This window comes from Tursiops truncatus, chromosome 10 (genome assembly GCF_011762595.2).
Source record: "Tursiops truncatus isolate mTurTru1 chromosome 10, mTurTru1.mat.Y, whole genome shotgun sequence".
Taxonomy (NCBI): Eukaryota; Metazoa; Chordata; class Mammalia; order Artiodactyla; family Delphinidae; genus Tursiops; species Tursiops truncatus.
The window spans coordinates 15,263,184-15,282,210 of NC_047043.1; the positions used below are offsets into that span (position 1 = coordinate 15,263,184).

Consider the following 19,027-nt stretch of genomic DNA (forward strand, 5'->3'; position numbering starts at 1 on the left):
CAGCTTCTGACTTTGAAAAATCCTGATGAAGCCACAATGAACTCCAATCTGATGCTTGTAGCAGGTCACTTGTTTCCTCTCCACAGTAAAACATGTTCACAGGTGACAAGGGCCACCATCCAAGGAGGCAACTGTTTGAGAGCAGCAACGGGACCACAGAAAGTTGGTGACTTGTGGTCATATTCTAGCAGATGGCAAAGGTGTGGATTACTCTTGGAAGCCACTGTCAGGTTGGATGGCATTTTACTCCCTAGTGACACTGAAGAAGTGAGTTCTTCTATCTATTCTCTGAATAAGAGCACTACGAATCCCCTGTGAGATGGTTTTTCAACAGTACAAACGCACCATCAATCTGCTCATAAGACTATTTAAAGTTAATATGTGTTCTAGTCTATACAATTCTTCAGGAACAAGGGGCCATTTTTAAATGCAGGGTGACTGACAAAATCTCTTCCCAAGTAGCTCATGAAAAGAAAGGGAACCAACTAAGACGACAGTGCAGTGCTTTTATAAGTCAGCAACAGGAAAACAAAACAAGTTGATTTTCAAAGATAAAGCTTCTCTTATAACAAATTCAGTATATAGCTATTGGAATAACAGACTTTGTGGTATGCTCTTAAAATAACGTGAATAATACAGATGAAACATTGAAGCAGGAAGCCTTCCTTCACAGATGCTGCTTAAGAACCTTGAAGTCCAGAATTAAAATGTAAACATATTAGTACCCTTTTTCCTTCCCTTCTGCCCCATACCAGTCTTCAAAAAAAAACATGTTCCTATAAGACAGGAAAAGATACTGTATAACATCAAAATGTCTCAACTTACTATAATTATTATTAGCTAATTAGGTTTGGTAAAAGGTTTCTTATGTATATTTGATTTTTGTGTTGGTGTTTATGACTATTGGGTAGGAATTTTCCAACACTTTCTAGATATCTTTCAAACATTTTAAATGAATTCAAATCAGCTACAAATGTTAAAGGTTGTTTATGTGATCAAACACACGATGGAAAATAAAATGACTTACCTCCTAGCCTACATAAAATATAGAGGAATGTCAAAATATAAAGAGGAGGATAATTGCTTGCTCCTGATCTGGGAGACTGTTAATTGCTCTCTCCTCACTCCATCCCAGTCCCAACTCAAAATAGCATTTAAAATAAAGTAAACCACACTGATAGTACAGCAGAGTATGGATAATTTTTTTTTTCTCAAAGATTCTTCAAAGTGTAGGTCAGGCTGATCACCTGTTTCATTTTCTTAATCATTTAAAGAAATTTTAAGAATATGACCAAAATCTAAGTCAACTCTGCTGCAATTCGATAGTTATAACAAGAAAAATCATCCTATTTGTGTACAGGGCAACACACAGGAAACATTTATTATAAAAAAAAAAAAAAGACTTGAGAAAGATTTATATTTAGGAACTATATAACTAATAAATTTTAAAGCTGAGGAAAATAAAGTATGGGTTTTTATTCCCCTGGAATTGTGAACAACCTCTTTACAAAGTATCCCAAAAGCTTCCTTTATTTTAAAATGGACATTCTTGGGACTCAAACACAAGTCAATCAATGAAGAATCATATGTTGACAGTACGAGAAAGGGGAAGAAATTACCTTTCGTTGGTAGAAAGTTCCATCCCCATGAAAGAAAAATAAAAGTGCTTGGAGGAGGGGAAGAGGGAAAAAAAGCTCCAGTGAGTTTAATAAGTGCCATTATTGCAGAGAAATTTTAAAGGGTGATAATATGAATCACGAGAGAAGCGCAATAGGGCAGCTATTCGAAATTTGTTTTTCACATATTTAGCGCAAAAACAGCAGTTCTCACAAGAAAGGTCAATCAACCCACACGTTCATCTCCAGTCAAGCAGCACTTTGAGATCCAAATGTGATTGCAAATCTCTTGCAGGCCAAGACGAAGGGGTTTTTCATTTCAATCTATCTATTACTACCAGCATTTTATACTCATTATGGTCAGGGGTTGAAGTGCATACTAGGCATTTAGCTGGTGCAGAATTCCAGCACTTCCCTCATCACACTAGAGTAGAATTAACATGTGAACATGCACATGCACGCACGTGCACGCACACACACACACGCACACACACAACTATGCTACAGTAACATGAAGCATCTGACTTTTGCCCAAGTAATCAGATTCAGACTTAGGGCTTCCTTTCAAACCTGACTTCACCCCCCTGAAACTCTTGCAGGGGTCCTCTCAGCATGCCATAGGTTGCTGCATGTGCCGTAATAACAGGCACAGCAGGATGAGTAAAGAGCAAAATGCAATCAATCAGCAGAGGCCGTCCTTACTTTTGTAAATTTAAGTCAGTCCCTGAAACTTCCTTTACACGAACACCTGTGGTTGTGCCTTAATTTCCTTTTTAAAAACAGTTCGAGTACTTTCTTTTAAATTATCGTATATAATGCAAACAGAAAAATGCATAAAACAAATGTACACTTTAGTGAACCCTTGAACAGCAACATAACCCACACTTGTGGCAAGAAATAACAGAGTCCCAGACTTGCCCCTTCTTGAATATAAATACCTCCCTCCCTGCATCTATAACCAACATCCCTGAAATGCATTCTATCTACTTCCTTGACTTTATTTAAGGTTTTATTATATAATTATGCATACCTAAAGTATGGTTGAATTATGCCTGTTTTTTATTGATGAAACTCAATTCTTATAGAATATATTCCATCAGGCCTGGCTTTCTTTTGCTCAATATTTCATCTTTAAGATTGATCTACATTCTTCCATGTATGTGTAGTTTATTCACTTTTTATTGTTGCATACTATTCCAAGGCATGAATATGTCACAATTGACTTATTCATTTCAATTTTGATGGGCGTTTGGAATATATATATCTGGCCCACTGCAATGCAACTTTGAAAAGTCTTAGCCATATTCTGGTATACATAAGCTGAAACTTATAGGGGATGTATACATAAGAGTGGAGTTACTGGACCATACCACACATGTATGTTTAGTTTTACTAGAGATGGGCAAAAATTTTCCAAAGTTTCCATCCCACCAGCAATGCCTAAGAGTTCTTGTTCCTTCACATTCCCAACAACACTTAGGTTTTTTGTTTTTTTGTTTCTTTGCAGGTCTGGTTGGCACCCCTTTCCTTTATAAATAGAATAGTTGGAGAGAGAAGCCCTCATTGGACTTTCTGAACCTCTTATAATCCATAATTGTTGACCCATTCTTTTTGTTGTTTTTGTTGTTGTTGTTTTAATTTTGGGCCACACTGCATGGCATGTGGGTTCTCAGTCCCCACTGACCCATTCTAAAGGTCATCAAAACTTCCTCTGTCTTATTGTTATGCACTATTAGAGAGCCTCTTAATTTAGAACTTATTGAGGTAATAACCTAGATTAGTTCTAAAGGAGCTATTACACTTTTTAAAAGCTGGACAAAAGTCCTGAGAAAAGAGACTAAATTTACCAAAGACCCAGTAGACAGGAGACCTATAACTAAGATGGAAAAGAACAAGCAGTTCTGTGTTATCTGTAAATCAAACAAATAAACATCAGATTCGGTAGGAAAAAAACAGATCTCACTAATGTGACTGAGAAAGTTAATCACAAAGAAAAATAATTCTGAGGAAAGCAGTGTGGGAACATGGGAATTAAATAAAGAAAAAGCCTCCTGGGGCTTCCCTGGTGGCGCAGTGATTGAGAGTCCGCCTGCCGATGCAGGCGACGTGAGTTTGTGCCCTGGTCCGGGAGGATCCCACAAAAAAAAAAAAAAAAGAAAAAGCCTCCTCTTCCTTCATTTCTGTCTTCTCCTACACACACAGATACACACACGTACACACAAATTATTTCACTCACCACCTCCAGCACTAATTAGTGAGTGACTTTCTTTCCCTGGAAATGCTGACAAGTTCCAGCTGAATACATTTTTTAAAAAAAGAAAACTGAAAATTATTTGAATATGTGTTAATATTTTTTCTCTCGTGATCGAGTTCCATATATACAGAGCTAAACCCCAAATGGGCAATTTCTCCCAAGGTTCCAGGAACCTTGGGCTCTGTATGAAGATCCCAAATATGCTTCCTAAGCAATTCTTTTGTTTTCTGTTTAGAAAACTGACAAGAACAATAAATTTTTACATAAAGGCATAGAAACTGGATATAGTCAGTGGACACCTCTTCATCCTGATGGAGCATCTGCTCCGCAGGCTTTTAAAATCAGGCTATGACTTTCCTTACCTAGATCTATTTAGACATCAGAATTAATCAAAAATTCAATGTATTCCTTATTTTGGAGATGATTTACGATGGTGTATTTCATCTCTCTGGCAAGATCCTACAATGTGTAGGTTAGATCAATAGTTAACTGGGAGATGTAATATGAATTGACTGCTCTTCTGACATGAACTCATTTGCAAATACAAGTAAGAGATTTTAGGTGGTCTTATTAGGAAATGGACCAGTGGTTCACAATTATCATATTTATCTGGAGGAGCTTTTTAAAATACACATATCCTGAAAATTCTGATTCAACAGCACTGGAGTATCATATCTACTTTTTAAAATTACCCTAGTGACTATGAAACCTAGACAATGTTAAAAACCAATGAAATAAGGAGGAAGAAGAAAGATGGAAAAATCAAATGCCAAAGGACCAATTTCTTAAGTCTGAGACTTTTTAAACGTTATTAACATTGGAGTTAGTATTTCAAATTTATGGTATGATGTGCTCATAACACTCCTCCCACTTTCTCCTTTACCCTCCCAGCCACTATAACAAAGAAATATGACCATGCGTTTGTCAGTCTGAACCCTATTTCTGTTGACAAGGGCTATATTTCAGTTGAGCTCACTTTCCCCCTTTCCACCACACACAGGACTTTATTTCTCAGGGTTTATTAAATGCATTCCACTATATTCTGGTTTATGGTAACTTTGTTCTACGTAGTCCCATTATATCCAAACATTTGTGCTTTTTCAAATATGAAAGAACTGAGGAACCAAACTGATCAAATGTTACTTTTTTAAAAGCTGCAATAGTTTCTGATGCACCTCTTTCTTTGAGGAAAGATATTATTGTGTACTCTATTAAAAATGGGACAGTTCACACAAGAAACAAGCAAACATTGAGTAGAAGCCTGTATATTTTAGCAGGCTTGAAGATTATCGAAATTTTACTGGGATAACATATACCATTACTAGGTAAAGTAAAATCAGAATACAAGTTAAACTTTATTCAGACATACACTGACCAGTTCCAACCCAGACTGAAAGCAAGGGGTCTCTGTTCAGTCCTGCCTAAACTAACCCCAGCCTATCCACTCTAAGGGAGACATTTCCAAAGCTAAACACATAATAACAAGAAAAAAAATAAGCCACTAAGTTGTAAAATAATTCACTATAATTTTGCATTTTACCTTTTCAAATAGTAAATATAAATATTTTGTCTTCTAGACCAAATGGCATGGTTTCTATTAAACTAGCACAAGCTAAAAATGAGGTCATTCTAAAAGACTATAAAGAACAAAGCATCAAATGATCGCACATAACCAAACTAGAATTTTATGACCAATTCTATAAAAATAATAATTAATCTTCTGAATTCTAAGTGGCAGACACTATGCAGAATAGAAGATGACAAGAAACTCATTGATAACAGATTAAGAGGCAATTTGCTTTTCTTGAATAATATCAAAATGTCATTTCCTTCTCACTAAAAACAACAAAACTATTAGCTAGAGCATTATTTGAATGGCCTATTAAAGCCAAGGAACAAATAAAAAACATGAGGTTATTATCTTCAATGATTAAAAACTGTCACCCATTATAAATATATCCAGTAATCTGAAATTGCTTAAAAGGAAATCGGATATAGACACAATTTCCCTAGGATAAAAGCTGATTTCTTTTCCTTTACTGCCAAGTACTTTCGTAAGTAATCTCCCTGTCTTTTTTTCCTCCAATAGAGAAATAAACACAAACATTTGGAGAGATTTACAAACCAGTGCAATGATATCCAGTCTTCAGAGTAAATAATATGTTTTAAAGAAACAAGACATTCGTCATTCTCATCCTTTCCCCTTTTTATACACATGAAATATACAAAAGCTAAGCCATTATAAGTGAAATATGATCAAAAAACACTCAAGATAAGAATTTGATTCTCAGAATTAGAATATAGACTTGTTTTTCCCTAACCAGGTAAGAGTGCTAAGTGCATTGTTCTCCATGTGGTCAGCAAATTGGGAAAATTTTAATTTTTTTCACCTGCATTTGAGTCTCATGGGCCTTCTCTATAATCCTTGAAAATATATTTATCATAGCTACTTATACTCCTAAATGGAAACAACAGTAATAAGTTCAGAAAACAGTCTTCAAATTATTATAAAATGTATTTGTCATCATAAACATGATTGTATAAACTAGTAGCTAAGAGCTAGTGAATTTCTCTGAACCATGTAACATAAATTCAAGTCTTAATATTGGCTTTTCACTTTGTGACTACTTCTTTAAAAAAAAACTTTGTGCGAGAGTATGGCAGAACTAAATACCACGAAAACTATTTCAGGTACAAAAGTAAAAATATATATATATATATATATTTCTTTAAAATATATATATAAATATATATTTCTTTTTTTTTTTGGTTGCACCGCGTAGCTTGTGGGATCTTAGTTCCCTGACCAGGGATTGAACCTGTGCCCTTGGCAGTGAAAGCTCAGGGTCCTCACCACTGGACTGCCAGGGAATACCCCTAAAATAAATATTTTAAATATTTAAATATACAGCCAAGCTTCCCCCACTCCCCCTCCCAAAAAAAAGATTGGATGGCTATCCCCAAAGGCTGAAAACATCTAGAAATCTTGAATCCAGAGTTAATCATGCATTAAAATGAGCAGTGGTCTTAGGACAATCTGCCAACCCATGTCATTTAGCTCCATTCTTTCATGGAGAGCAGGAGACAAAGTCTACAGTTGGTTCCAGAATAGAAGCAAGATTAGATCCTCCTGGGACGAGATAGCAAGGAGTAAATTAGGAGGAAAAAAAATCCACAGAGGAAGATGGTGTTGAAATTTGCCTATCAGTTTCTCAACTTGAGATAGAGGGGGGTAAGTTCATTAAGCTTTCATAAACATAAAACAGTGTTCATGTAGCATTTGGGTTAGAATTCATACTATTTATATGATTCTTAAAACTCCAAGCTAAGAATTGTTTTCAAATGGTGCTTAATAGGTAGTGACTTCAGGAACCTGGCATAAACAAAGGTAAATCCACATTTAGAGGAACCATTTTCAACCCAGGTCAACTACAACATCCACAATCAAAAGTTAAATTCCCAGAGGGGATATATGTATATGTATAGCTGATTCACTTTGCTATACAGCAGAAATTAACACAACATTGTAAAGCAACTATATTCCAATAAAAAAATTTTTAAAAAGTTAAATTCCCACAGTTAAAAAGGAAATACAGGATGGAATGAATTGGGAGATTGGGATTGACATATATACGTTATGTATAAAATAAGCAACTAATGAGAACCTACTGTATAGCACAGGGAGCTCTACTCAGTGCTCTGTGGTGACCTAAATGGGAAGGAAATCAAAAAAAGAGGGGATATATGTATACGTATAGCTGATTCACTTTGCTGAACAGCAGAAACTAACACAACATTGTAAAGCAACTATACTCCAATAAAAATGAATTAAAAAAAATAAATACAAGTTATATCAGCCATGAACTTGAACTTGGAGAACAAACAACCAATCAGACCCACAAAACTACAGACATCAGAATGATCAGATACAGAACAGAATGTAAATTAACTATATTTAACATGCGTAAATAATAAGAGGGTATTGGGATTATTTCAAAAGAAGGAGAAACTATCAAAATGAGGTATATTTGAAGATAACCACATAGATCTTATAGAAATACAATATATAAGTGAAATTAAAAATTTAATTAACTAGTTAAACAGCTGGAAAGACAAAGCTGAAGACAAAACCAATGCAGCAGAAGACAAATCTGGAGAAATTATACAGAATGAGACCCTGAACTATAAAAAGGGAAAGAGTATGAAAGAGAAGGTAAAAGGAATGGGTGACAAAAAGAGATAATCTAATGCCCCGTAATCGACATACTAGAAAGAAATAAAAGGAAGAATGTGGGAGAGACAATATTCAAAGAAATACTAGCTAAGGTTTGTTTCAGAATTAAGAAAAAAATGCAAATTCTCAGAATCCCAGTATATCTAAAGCAGAATAAATAAATGGAAATAAATGGAAATGTAAAAATCTGTAGAGCATCAAAGACAAAAGAAGATCTTGAAAGAAGGCAGAAGTTAAAGGCAAATTAACAAAAATTAAAATTAGACAACTGAGTTTTCAAGAGTAATAACAGAAGTCAGAAAAGAGCAAAATAATATCAAAATGTGCTAAGGAAAAAAATAATTGTCAAGACAGAATTCTACACTCAGTAAAATTATTATTTAAGAACATGGGCAAAATAAAGGCAACAGACAAGGTCTGAGTATATACTATTAATAGAGGCTCACTGAAGATGTAAGTACAGGATTTAATTTAAGAAAAATTAAAATGAGCAAAAAAGAAGGTCTGAGAGACAAGAAAGGATGGTGAGAAATTTAAGAAGGGAAAAGACAGTAGTAAACATAGATTAAACTGGAAAAAAAGATATTGAATATGTAAAACTATAGTATCTATTTTGTGCGGTTTATTTTTTTTAAAGCCACTGGAAAATAATAGCAAATAAGACAGTAGGAAAGTAACAGGAGTTCAAATATTCTAAAATCACTACATTGTTGAGTGAGAGATTAGAATTTTTAAATTAAAATACAGAATAAGCACTGAAACCAAAAGAAATACCACAGTAAAAATAGAATAAATAGCGGATACGCAATAGCATATTTGAAATAAATCCAAATGTATCATTAATCACAACAAATTCCATGTTAAAAGTCAAGGTGTTTCAGAGCAGAATTTTTAAAATCTAGATATACGTAGTTTACATTAGACAACATAAAATAACAAACTGATTGGGCTGTACTAATGTTAGAAACTATATACTTTAAGACAAAAAATATTCTAGAGTTAAACGAAGCACAATAGTATAAAAGATTCACCAGAAGATATAATAATTTAAATTTAAATGTACCCAAAATACAGTTTCAAAATATATAAAAAGAAAATTGAGAGAACTATCATAGTAAATTTATAAATCTATCATCATAATAAGCATTCTTAAAACGTTTCTTATCAATAAACAAGTGAAAAAATGAATAAGAATATCGAACATAGCCTCAATATTCTGAATTACATAGGATATTCTTAATAATTGGAAAATACACATTTTCTTAAACATATGTGTATCGTTTGCAAAAATATAAAATATTCTTTCGTGAAAATATAATAATCATTACAAAAGTCAATAGCAACAGAAAACTTGTTTAAATGCTCATATATTTTGAAAATTAAAATATGCTTCTAAGTAACTCAGGAGTGCTAGTAAAATGATATTTAGAGAAAAAAGATTAATGCATCTAACGTGTATATTAAAAGCAAGGAAAGCAGATAATTTTAGAAATTTTAAAACATAAAATTGACTCCAATAAAGTATACGGAATAAAGTAATAAAAATATAGCAGAAATTAATGAAATTTTAAAAATACAATAGAGGATCACAGAAACCACCTGACCTTTTAGAAAAGAGCAATTAAATTGACAAACCTCTGGCAAGCTTGATTAATAAAAGAGAGAGCATACTAATAAGTAATATGGAAATGAAAAGGGTGCATAGCTATAGATGCTGCAAACATTTTAAAAAATTGTAAAAGAATATTATCAACTTTATGCTACCAAAAAAGTTGAAATTGATTCTTAGGAAAAAAATACATACCTTGCCAAATGGACTTAAGAAAAATAGATCACTTGAATAGTTTTAAAACCATTAAAGAAATTTAATCAGTAGTTTTAAATATTCCCACAAATGAAATACCAGGCCCCAGCAACTTCTATTCACTATTCAAGGACAGATAATTCCAATCTTACATACAATGTTTCAGAAAATACAAAAAGAAACACTATTGAACTCATTTTATGAGGCTAGTATAATTCTGATACAAAACCAGGAAAGGAAAATATGAGAAAGGCAAATTACAGGCCAGTTTCACTCATTAATACAGATGTAGAGTATTCCTTAACAGAATATTAACAAAATAAATCCAGCAATTTAAAAAAATAACAGTTTTACACCAAAAGCAAAAAAAAGTGAAAATAGACAAATTTGATTACATTAAAATTTAAAACTTCTTCATCAAAGAACACTATTAACAGAGTGAAAAGGCAGCCTACTGAATGGGAAAAAATATTTGCAAATCACATATCTGATAAGAGGTTAGTATCCAGAGTACATAAAGAACTCCTACAACTCAACAACAACACAACAAATAGCCTGATTAAAAAATGGGCAAAGAACTCGAATAGACATTTCTTCAAAGAGGACATGGAAATGGCCAACAAGCATATAAAAAGATGCTCAACATCACTAATCATTAGAGAAATGAAAATCAAAACCACAATAAGATATCACCTCATACTCCTTACTGCTACTATCAATAACACAGAAAATAACAAATGCTGGGAAGGATGTGAAGAAATGTATAAAATGGTGCAGCTGCTATGGAAAACAGTATGGCGGTTCCTCAAAAAATTAAAAATAGAATTATCATATAATAGAGCAATTCCACTTCTGGGTATATACCCAAAAGTTTTGAAAGCAGGATCTCAGGAGATATTTGCACAGCCATGTTCACAGCAGCACTATTCACAATAGCCAAGAGATAGTAGCAATCCAAATGTTCAGACAGATGAATGGACAGGCAAAATGTGGTCTATACATAGAATGAAATATTATTCCATTTAAAAAGGAAAGAAATTCTGACACATGCTACAACCTGGATGAAGCTTGGGGACATTATGCTAAGTGAAATAAACCAGTCACAAAAGACAAATACTGTATAATTCCACTAATATGAGGTATCTAGAATTGTCAAATTCATAGAAACTAAAAGTTGGACGGTGGTTGCCAGGGTCTTGGAGAATGGGGTTATGGGGAGTGTTTAAAGGGTACAGAGCTTCAATTTTGCAAGAGGAAAACGTACTGGAGATCTCTTTCACGGCAATGTGAATATGCTTAACATTACCGAACTGTACATTTAATAATGATTAAGATAATAAATTTTATGTGTTTTCTTAATACAATAATTTTTTTAATATTAATTTTAATTTACCCCAGGAATGTAAAGTTGGTTCAACTTTAGGAAATCTATTAATATAATTTACCACATTAGCAAATAAAAGGTAATAATGTGAATGTCTCAAAAGATGAAAAAAACTGATAAAAATCAATATTCATTCTTAACTGAAAAAAAGACCTAAAAAACCTCGTTCTCAAATTAAAAATTATCTTCTGGGACTTCCCTGGTGGTCCAGTGGTTAAGAATCTGCCTACCAATGCAGGGGATGTGGGTTCAACTCCTGGTCAGGGAACTAAGATCCCACATGTCTTGGGGCAACTAAGCCCTCGCACCGCAACTACTGAGCATGCAAGCCACAACTAGAGAGCCCGTGTGCTCTGGAGCCCACATGCCACAGCTAGAGAGAAGCCCACACGCTGCAATGAAAGAGGAAAGATCCTGTCGCAACTAAGACCCGACGCAGCCAAAATAAATAAATAAATAAAAATTTTTTAAAGGTTATCTTCTACACACACACACATCACACACACAGAGCTTACAACTAACATATTTAATGGTGAAACATTAAAAAGATTTCTTCTGAAATCCAAGGTAAGGCGTATTTGCCTGCACTTCTATATAATACTAGACTGCAGGTCTAACTAGTACAATAAAAACAGTGGAATAGGGTTAGGGGAAACCCAGAAAGGGAAGGAGGAGAGAAAAAAAGAAGGAAGGGAGGAATACAGGAAGAGATGCACGGAGGGGGAGAAGGAGAAAAACAGAAGAGAAGAAAAAGGAAGGAAAAGTTAAAGGCATAAGGAAAGGAAAACGTATAACTATTGCTTTTCTCATATGATATGATGGTATATAAAACAACCCAAGTGAATGTACAGATAAATTATCAAATTTAGTAAGACAGGTCAGCAAAGTTGCTAGATGTAGTTGTTACATAAAAGTCAATCTCATTTAGGTACAATAATGACAAATAGAACATTTAATTAATTTCAAACATACCATTTGTAATAGCACCAAATATTAACTATTTAAAACAAAAGTCATGAAGACCTGTTAGAGAAAATTATCAACTTCTGTTTGAAGACATTAAGGAATATGTAAATAAATGGAGAGATTTATCATATTCATGGCTTAGAAAATTCGATATTATAATACTGGGACAATGTCAATTCTTCCCAGACTGAGCAAGGGTCTTTCTATAAAACTTCAGAAAAGAATTCAGAAATAAAAATTCAGAAAAGACTTTATGTGAAAATTAACATGCTAATTCTAATGTGCATATGAAAGAGCAAGAGACCAAGAACAGTCAAGACACTCCTGAAGAAGAGTCAAGTCAAAGTTCGTCCTCTGCCGGATATGAAGACTAGAAAGCCATTTTTAATTGAGATGGTATAGAATTAGGGCATAGAGAATCAAGTAAACTAACAGAACACAAATGAGAACCACAAAACAGACCCAGGTAAATATGAACATTGAATATACGATACAGGTAGCATCACACACCAACAGGAAAGCAGGGACTACTGAATAAACACACAAGAATAACCAGCTACCCCTTTAGGAAAAAAACAGACTTGGATCTCTTCCTCACATCTTCTAAAAAAAACAATTTCAGATTGGTTGAGGGCTTAGCACTTTTAGAAAAAGAATGTGATATAACATCTTTTTGATAAAAAGATGCATTCTTAAACAGGACACAAAGAGTGAAAACATAAAGAAAATGATAAGTCATTTAAAGCTAAGAACTTTTCTGTTTATCAAAAAATATCTAATAGAGGATGAAAATGGCAGCCACAAAGTAAGAATGATTATTTGCAATAGCATATAATCATCACAAGATTAGTATGAGAATGTTCCTACTAATTTTTTTTAAAAAAGAAGGGTAGTGAGACTTCCCTGGTGGCGCAGTGGTTAAGACTCCACGCTCCCGATGCAGGGGGCCCAGGTTCCATCCCTGGTCTGGGAACTAGATCCCACATGCATGCTGCAACTAAGAGTTCACATGCCACAACTAAGGAACCAGTGAGCCGCAACTAAGGAGCCCACCTGACACAACTAAGGAGCCCATCTGCTGCAACTAAGGAGCCACGTGCTGCAACTAAGGAGCTCGCCTGCTGCAGCTCGCCTGCTGCAGCTAATACCCAAGGCACCAAATAAATAAAGTAAAAAATAATAATAAAAAAAATTAAAAAATAAAAAGGGTAGTAAATTACATTTAAAAAAGACAAAACATGAATGAACAATATATGAAAAATGATCAACCACATTAAAATAATCAAAGAGAGGAAATTAAAAACGACAATGAGGTAAAATTCTGACAATGTAGTGTGTTAGGAAGGATACACGGCAACAGGAACTCATACACTGTGGTAGGAGTATGCAGTTTTTGGAAAGCAATTTTGGCATTAGCTTGCAAAGCTGAAGAGCTACATACCCTCTAATGAACAATTCTACTGTGCAAACACATGAAATTGGCTTGGGGTTACTACTTTGTTCATAAAAATTATAGACAGAATAGAAATTAATAACGCATCACAAAATGAATATGCCTTAGAGATAATATGGCACCTTTGTACCAGGAAACAAGCACAATAATGAACATAGCAGCATTATTTATAATAGCAAAGATAAATGGAAGCAACGCCAATGTCTGCAGCAGGAGAACTGGTAAATAAAATGAATATACAATGAAATAATTGTATTCAAGCCTTACCGTTCTTATCTAATGGAGTACCCCTGTTCCAGAGACTTCTGCTCTGGTTAATTCTCCCTTTCCCTCTGGAGAATAAAATCTGTTATTTCTGGCTATCTGCCCTCTACACCGTATTTATATATAATTGACCTATCGGATTCAAACTGTGGTTTTATTTCAGAACTAGTAAGTACCCGTGAGCCTTATTTACTCTATCGTTTTCCACTTTCATTCCCCCACCCCACAATACAGAGACACAAACACACACAGATTTCGTGTCCCACTCTTCACTCGACCTCCAAAATAGTCAAGTCTCTTACAATACCTGAGGAAATGTCCGCTGCCTCAATAGCTGTGATGATGGCTTAATGCCCTTAAAACCCTGACTCTATATTAAGGACCAAGAAAAGAATTTTTTAACACCTGAACAAGGACAGAGGATGATTAAGATACAAATTTTATATGCTAGCTTATTTTATTTCTAATTATATTCTTAGTAAATGACGTTAATATTCAACAGGAATGACTTTGTCACTCAGTGCTTTTGCCCAGTAAAAACCAGAGCCCCTAAGCATTTTATTGGCACTAAAGCAGTCAGCTGTGACATACGATAACGGCAAGGGTAAAGAAATTCTGCTCCGTTTCTAAATTAAATGTCTCTTCGATGACTTGAATGTAGGAGACTGAACATATGTAGAGGAGATCACAATAATTTTAAAAGGTGTTGACAGTATTATCATAATAGTCACCTGTTTAAACCAATGCTGACCCTCATGCATGTGTATGTATTATACGGTTTAAGTAACCCAAAGCAGATGCTATACGTGTAATCCAGAAACAACTATAACGATCATTCATATCTCATGCTCGTAGATGAGAGAAGGGTAAATGACTTACTCAGCAAATTCTATTTCAACAGCATCGCCCTCCATCCTCAACACCGAACATCACAAAACTAGTTACTGGTGAGGCTCACTTTTCAGTGTTCTCCAGCACGTTATGGTGCCTATTAAACAAAAAATCAGTTTTAGGTGTTTGTTTATCTTACAGAATGATTTACATATGATTTATTGAGCTATATATTAATGCACATAAAGATATGACTTGAGAAAAATTTCTCCTGTAATTTAAATTTACTACTGGTCTCTAACTAGCATGACATGTGTCCATGGTCAAGTGACTTTATCTAGAAGATACATTTTCATCTATATATTCTAGTAGCATGTAAACAGACCCTAACTTCATGTCAAGCCACTTAATGAGACATCATCGTCATTAAAATCATTTGTTTTTATGTATCTGCACCCATGTGGCTCCATACTAAGCACTATGAAAAGTGAGAATTAAAATGTCTCTCCTTCACAGGATGTGCAATTTAAAATAAAACAGGAAAACGCATATTGATGACACTAAGATCAAACACAGACACTAAACATAAGCATATAAGTATGTCTGATTACATCAAATGGTTAGATGAATGAGAAGGGGTTTTAAGATTTCATTTTAAAACAGTTAAGAGTTCATGAAAATCTCAACTTCTCTGTCTTGAAGGCTTATTTCAGCACTTGGGTTTGAAGAGGGGTCTTAGTAAGATAAGGACCCTGTAGTCTAGGGTTTCAGAGAAAGAAAACACTCCAGAAAAGGCCATATCATAGGGTAATTCATAAGAGGGGCAAGATTAGTAAGATGACCAAGGGGCAAGTTCCATATACCCGAATATCAGAAAAAATATATATTTAATTAATATACCACCACCTGCTGAGAACCCATTCATCTGGCTAGCAGGGCCAAATAGTGTTTTTCTAACACTATTCAGAAAGACTTCACTTTGAGCTCCTAAATAGGCCAAGCCAATAATCTTTAAAAACCCAGATCAGGGCTTCCCTGGTGGCGCAGTGGTTGAGAGTCCGCCTGCCGATGCAGGGGACATGGGTTCGTGCCCCGGTCCGGGAAGATCCCACATGCCGTGGAGCGGCTGGGCCCGTGAGCCATGGCCACTGAGCCTGCGCATCCGGAGCCTGTGCTCCGCAGCAGGAGAGGCCACAACAGTGAGAGGCCCGTGTCAGTGAGAGGCCCGCATACGGCAAAAAAAAAAAAAACCCAGATCAGAGAAATGTTTAAATTTAAGAATAGTTCCTCAATCTTAATTCCTAGTAGCAATCAGTAGCTATTCTTTTTCTCTATGCTATTCTTACAAAGAGGAAACTGCTTTATCCTATTAGGTTCTCTCAAAATAATACAGTTCTGATTCTTTTCTGCTAGTGGTTCTCCAAGTGTGGTCCTGGGAAGAGGGCATCAGTATCACCTGGCAACTTGTGCGAAATGGAAATTCTCAGGCTCCACCCCAGACCTACTCCATCAGACAACTGAGGGGGGTGAGGACCAGCCATCCGGTTGAACAAGACCCTCAGGTGATTCTGCTACGCACTCAGGTTGAACACTACTGCTTTGTACCTGTCCAATAATAGCACCATCCATGCTTGCCCTGGTCCCACCGTCAGGACAGGTATTTCAGTTCACCTGTAGAAATAATTCAAGAAAAAAATGGTTTTGTCACTTAATCTTCACACTGAAAATGGCATATTTATGTTGGTCAATAAATACTCCCCAAATGGAATAATACTCTTAAACACTCCATACTCATAAACTTTCAGTGTTACAGGGATTGTAGATTGTAGTGTTTACAAAACATTTTCTAATATATTATCAATGAAGCCAATAGATTTAACAAGCTCCCAGGGGTCTTCATTCTCTCCTGGGCCTCACACAGAGAAGACCCTAATAGGCGGAGATCTCACAGCATCGCATATAAGAGCTCTCCTTTGTGTGCCAGGAGGGAGGGCTGGAAAAAGTCTCCTGGAAGGTCTAAGAGTAAAGACAAAAAAAAAAAAGCCTGAGATTTCCTTCTTGCTGATTCAGCAGGCCCTGAGGGTCATCCTTCCCCCCTCCCAGCAGAGCTGAGACACTTCCAATGGGCCAGGCCCAGTTCTCAGTGTCAAGATCTGGAAATCAATGGTTTTACAGTGAGGGAATGGCATTCCCTAACTCTTAGTCTGAGGTTGTAGCTAAAACCAGACAACCCTTTTTGAAACACCAAACCATTTAAGCCAAATCGAAAAAAGTTCAGCTTCTTTGACAAGCACACTGAAAGACACTTTTACGCGTGTTAGGCTAAAATCCCACCAGGTCCCTGGAAAATCCTCTACCTGTGTTAGCCCCATGCTCAGTTCCCATAGTCCCCAGGAATGAAGACCTTCCTGCCCGTCACCAACACCAATTACCTCCCACCAAACTTCACGATGAAAAAGGGGGACAAAAATAATCACTATTTCAGCAGCGGTCATTTTAAAAAACATGATAATAACGTCGAACTCCCTCCAAAATTAGCCTCCACCGTCCTATAAATTGGTTTTCTTTGTGATCTAAAATTGACTCGCAGGGCACCAGTTAGAAAATAGTCGCTGAAAAGCCGGGGCCTCCGAGCTTTCGGATCCTGCCGGCCTTTCATCGTGTAAACAAACGCATCAGATTTAAAGCTTTCCCATAATTGTTATGCTAACCTTGGAGCGAAACCTCTCCATTTGCATTTGAAGGAGCTAAATATTAGGCAGGAAAGAAAGTGCTCTCTTTGAAAGCCTGAGAAAATGTCCCCGCTCGGGGCTGCCGGGCCATCTGGGCCGCGGGCTGGGGCGCAGCTCCCGCCCCCCGCGCCCTGGTAGCCGCGCGCCGGGAAGAAGGGGCGCCCCGAGGGCCGTCATCTGGCTGCAGAAGAATGCGGATGGGCCCCCGGAGCCTTAGGGCGCGGGCCGGGCTCGCTCGGGGCGGGGGCGGCCCGGGGATGTGGGAGCCAGGCGTGCCTTGGGGATAGATCACGCGTCCTGGGATCCTTGCCCTTTTCCCAGGGCGCATCCCCCGGGCCCACCGCTTCCTGGATGCTGGGGGAGAGGGGCGTCTCCGCAGCAGGGTGAGGGGCTCGGAGGCGCGAGGCGGGGTGTGGAGAGCGTAGGCCTATGCTGGGAAGGAGAAATGCACATTCAGTAAGCGCTCTGACCCACTTTGAACTTGATCTCCTGGAGTCTCCAGATCCAGCCCGTTTAGTCGAGGCCAGTAAGCCCCCCTATGCACACCAAGCTTGGAGTAATTAAAAATAAAAACGCTGCACCGTTGGGGGTTTCTTATAGAAAGGAGGGAAGGCTCGAACTTCCCATCAGCCTATTCTGGGGCAATCAAGAAAAGCCTTGCAGCCCTCTACCTTTTCCTGTAAACGGAACCAAAGCGTATCTAGGATGAGTTACGGAAAAATCATTCCTGGGGGAAAAACATCGAGGGCTTCATACACCAGGAGGACAGAGCTGGAGGGGATAAGATGCTCCTAGATTCGAAGCATATAATTATTTTCTTGCACCACTTCTCATTTTAATCTCATTTCGAATATAATTCAAAGGTGCTTTGATTTTTAAATGACTTCACTGTTGTCAGAATTAGCATTTTTCACTAGTCCTAGGAGACATTCCAGAGGAGAACGGTATTTTTATTTTCCTTTTTTCCCCCCCTACGGTTTGACAAAGGCTTCTCATGCATCGCTGGACTGTGTTACAAAGTTAAGGGATTTTTCCCTCTCTCAAAGGAAGATCGTTGAGGCTGCAAGTAACCCTGGTAGCTGCTAGGAGATGGAATTCTTTAGGCTAGAACAGCATGTTGCACAAAATAACTGGCAAAAGAGGAATGCAGGCCAGCACTTGAGTTCTTTACAGGGGCAAAAGGATGCAACAGTGACCCAAGGTCTACATGGGAAGAGAAGATGAAGTATATTGTTTTTCCTAATCATAAACTAAGTATCAGTGTTTGACAAGCTTCTAAAATGCATCAACTGCCATGTATTCTATTTATTTCATATTTATTAAATGGCTACAAGTTTGGTTTGGGGGTTTTTTGTTTGTTTTTTAAGATTTAGGACCTTGGCCTCAGACAGACCCCAGTTCCAGATCTGGCTTCTCATACTTACTACCTTGGTAGCCCCAATCAAGTTACTTTGCCTTTCTAAATCCCAGTGTTCTTATCCATAAAATG

At 36.6% G+C, this 19,027-nt stretch overlaps 1 long non-coding RNA gene across 1 annotated transcript in view; it reads right to left on the bottom strand.

Moving 5' to 3' along the window:
* Positions 1 to 19,027, bottom strand: part of LOC109551580 (uncharacterized) — a 382,304-nt gene that overhangs the window by 239,236 nt on the left and 124,041 nt on the right. The window contains exons 11-12 of the long non-coding RNA XR_004528378.2: positions 16,412 to 16,477; positions 14,855 to 14,963 (exon numbers count right to left, since the gene is read on the bottom strand). This is a non-coding gene — a long non-coding RNA (uncharacterized lncRNA). The remainder of the gene's footprint in view (positions 1 to 14,854; positions 14,964 to 16,411; positions 16,478 to 19,027) is intronic.